The 4,027-nt window shown below is 35.2% G+C and overlaps 1 long non-coding RNA gene across 3 annotated transcripts; it reads right to left on the bottom strand.

The window, feature by feature from the left end:
* Positions 1-1,003: 1,003 nt before the first annotated feature.
* LOC127737674 (uncharacterized) lies at positions 1,004-3,517 on the bottom strand. Of its 3 annotated transcripts, XR_007999743.1 has the most exons (4): positions 3,072-3,517; positions 2,786-2,903; positions 1,275-1,778; positions 1,004-1,105 (listed from the first exon to the last, which is right to left on the bottom strand). It is a non-coding gene; the product is annotated as an uncharacterized LOC127737674 (long non-coding RNA). The 3 variants fall into 3 exon arrangements; XR_007999745.1 differs by lacking the exon at positions 2,786-2,903 and having other exon boundaries at positions 2,954-3,517; XR_007999744.1 differs by lacking the exons at positions 1,004-1,105; positions 1,275-1,778 and adding an exon at positions 2,281-2,618.
* Positions 3,518-4,027: the final 510 nt, after the last annotated feature.

The raw sequence follows: 4,027 nt of genomic DNA, 5'->3' as shown, positions 1-4,027 counted from the left end.
AGAATTTATTATACCCCTGCTTTAAAAAAGTGGGGGTATACTGTTTTACCTCTGTCTGTCCGTCCATCCATCCATCCATCAGTCCGTCCATCCATCCGTCCCATGAATATTTTTTGTCGCATCTTTCTCAGGAACTACATTACAAGGATTTCTGAAATTTGGTTTTAGGATTTATATAAGTCAGCCACACCGTTTGATGCGTTTTCAGATTCATCACTCAACAACTTTTTGTTTACTGTCAAGTATTTGGGCTGTGGGGTATCATCAGTGAGCAGTAGCTCGCAGTTTCAATTGTTATTATTAAATTATTATTCATGTAATGCTTTTTCAAATTTTAATATTTTGTGACTGTTAACAAAAGGAATTTTCATTTCACACTTCTTGCCCTCTTATTAAGTTCAAAATGGTTACTTCCAAAATACAGAAAACCTGGTTTGTTGTTAATTTGACAACTCATTTCTTGTTTTGGAATATTTGTAGAAAAAAATGTTTTAAGATAGAAGCCTTCAATAACAAAAACAGTACTCAAGCTACTTCAAATGTAAGTACAAATATTTTATCTTCAATTCATATGTTTATAAGACAACTTATTTCATATTACATATAACTATGGTTACATGATCTAATAATTTTAATTTATTATTTATTAACTATTAATTCCAGTGAAGTACATTAAGGTAAAGAGGGAAATATAAAAAGTGTAGTGAATGTCAGCTACATATGGTTTCAAGCACATTAATCGTCTCTTAATGACTTGCTTTCCTTCACATTAAACTATTAAGTATTAAGATAGGTACATGAGTATGGCGCCCTTTTTGCTCTGCGTTCTTTAGATGAAACTACTGGTTTAGAAAATGATCATGTTATTTTTTTTTTGGGTGGGGGGTGGGGGGGATATAGATCATATAGATTTAATAAAAGCATAAAGACAAGCTAAAAAGGTGACAGGTGTATTATGTGCTCATGGCACAGCTCTTTATTATACCCCACGCAACGATTGCGGAGGGTATAATGTTTTTGACCCGTCTGTCCGTCCGTCAGTCCGTCAGTCCTATTTCTTGTCATCGCAACTCCTCTCAAACCACACAACAGAATTTCAGGAAACCTTTTTAGATAATATGGACATACTATGTAGTTGTGCATATCGACAGGAAATTACGATTCAATTTTTTTTCTAGGAGTTACGCCCCTTTGAACTTATTTACTTTAATGTACTACTGCAACAGTTTGTCATCGCAACTCCTCTCAAACCACACTACAGAATTTTATGAAACCTTTTCAGATAATAAGGACATACTATGTAGATGTGCATATCGACAGGAAATTACGATTCAATTTTTTTTCCAGGAGTAACGACCCTTTGAACTTATTTGCCCAATATACTACTGCAACCTTTTGTCATCACAACTCCTCTCAAACCACACAACAGAATTTCATGAATCCCTTTCAGATAATAAGGACATACTACGTAGATGTGCATATCGACAGGAAATTACGATTCAATTTTTTTTCCAGGAGTTCCGCCCCTTTGAACTTATTTGCCCAATATACTACTGCAACCTTTTGTCATCGCAACTCCTCTCAAACCACACAACAGAATTTCATGAAACCTTTTCAGATAATAAGGACATACTACGTAGATGTGCATATCAACAGGAAATTACGATTCAATTTTTTTTCCAGGAGTTATGCCCCTTTGAACTTATTTGCCCAATATACTACTGCAACCTTTTGTCATCGCAACTCCTCTCAAACCACACAACAGAATTTCATGAAACCTTTTCGGATAATAAGGACATACTATGTAGATGTGCATATAGACAGGAAATTACGATTCAATTTTTTTTCAGGAGTTACGCCCCTTTGAACTTATTTGCCCAATATACTACTGCAACCTTTTGTCATCGCAACTCCTCCCAAACCACACAACAGAATTTCATGATACCTTTTCAGATAATAAGGACATACTACGTAGATGTGCATATCGACAGGAAATTACGATTCAATTTTTTTTCTAGGAGTTACGCCCCTTTGAACTTATTTACTTTAATGTACTACTGCAACAGTTTGTCATCGCAACTCCTCTCAAACCACACTACAGAATTTTATGAAACCTTTTCAGATAATAAGGACATACTATGTAGATGTGCATATCGACAGGAAATTACGATTCAATTTTTTTTCCAGGAGTAACGACCCTTTGAACTTATTTGCCCAATATACTACTGCAACCTTTTGTCATCACAACTCCTCTCAAACCACACAACAGAATTTCATGAATCCCTTTCAGATAATAAGGACATACTACGTAGATGTGCATATCGACAGGAAATTACGATTCAATTTTTTTTCCAGGAGTTCCGCCCCTTTGAACTTATTTGCCCAATATACTACTGCAACCTTTTGTCATCGCAACTCCTCTCAAACCACACAACAGAATTTCATGAAACCTTTTCAGATAATAAGGACATACTACGTAGATGTGCATATCAACAGGAAATTACGATTCAATTTTTTTTCCAGGAGTTATGCCCCTTTGAACTTATTTGCCCAATATACTACTGCAACCTTTTGTCATCGCAACTCCTCTCAAACCACACAACAGAATTTCATGAAACCTTTTCGGATAATAAGGACATACTATGTAGATGTACATATAGACAGGAAATTACGATTCAATTTTTTTTCAGGAGTTACGCCCCTTTGAACTTATTTGCCCAATATACTACTGCAACCTTTTGTCATCGCAACTCCTCCCAAACCACACAACAGAATTTCATGATACCTTTTCAGATAATAAGGACATACTACGTAGATGTGCATATCGACAGGAAATTACGATTCAATTTTTTTTCTAGGAGTTACGCCCCTTTGAACTTATTTGCCCAATATACTACTGCAACCTTTTGTCATCGCAACTCCTCTCAAACCACATAACAAAATTTCATGAAACCTTTTCAGATAATAAGGACATACTATGTAGATGTGCATATAGACAGGAAATTATGATTCAATTTTTTTTTCAGGAGTTACGCCCCTTTGAACTTATTTGCCCAATATACTACTGCAACCTTTTGTCATCGCAACTCCTCTCAAACCACACAACAGAATTTCATGAAACCTTTTCAGATAATAAGGACATACTACGTAGATGTGCATATCGACAGGAAATTACGATTCAATTTTTTTTCTAGGAGTTACGCCCCTTTGAACTTATTTGCCCAATATACTACTGCAACCTTTTGTCATCGCAACTCCTCTCAAACCACACAACAAAATTTCATGAAACCTTTTCAGATAATAAGGACATACTATGTAGATGTGCATATAGACAGGAAATTACGATTCAATTTTTTTTTCAGGAGTTACGCCCCTTTGAACTTATTTGCCCAATATGCTACTGCAACCTTTTGTCATCGCAACTCCTCTCAAACCACACAACAGAATTTCATGAAACCTTTTCAGATAATAAGGACATACTATGTAGATGTGCATATAGACAGGAAATTACGATTCAATTTTTCAGGAGTTACGCCCCTTTGAACTTATTTGCCCAATATACTACTGCAACCTTTTGTCATCGCAACTCCTCTCAAACCACACAACAGAATTTCATGAAACTGTGTAGATAATAAGGACATACTATGTAGATGTGCATATTGACAGGAAATTATGATTCAATTTTTTTATCTGATACAATTTTTTTTTCTTACACTTATTTTATTTCTCCAATGACAATGTGGGGACGACGGGTATGTGAGCGCGCTCACTAAGGTTCTTTCATTAAATCTATCTAGGGTTAACACTCTGAAAAATTTTGTTTATTGTTTTGTACATGAATCAGCCATTAGTTTCCTTTTTTGAATTGTGTTCCATTTGTCATTTCAGGGCATTTTATAGCTCGCATTATAATATAGGTTATGCTCATTGTTGAAAGCTGAATGGTGACCTATAGTTGCTTACTTCTACGTCATTTGGTTTCCGGACAATACTTTTAGTATAAGTGAATGGATCTCTATGAAATTTA

The sequence above is a fragment of the Mytilus californianus genome, unplaced genomic scaffold (genome assembly GCF_021869535.1).
Source record: "Mytilus californianus isolate M0D057914Y unplaced genomic scaffold, xbMytCali1.0.p SCAF_4, whole genome shotgun sequence".
In the NCBI taxonomy this organism is placed as follows: Eukaryota; Metazoa; Mollusca; class Bivalvia; order Mytilida; family Mytilidae; genus Mytilus; species Mytilus californianus.
The sequence above is the reverse complement of the archived record's forward strand: the minus strand, read 5'-3'. Positions and strand labels throughout refer to the sequence as shown.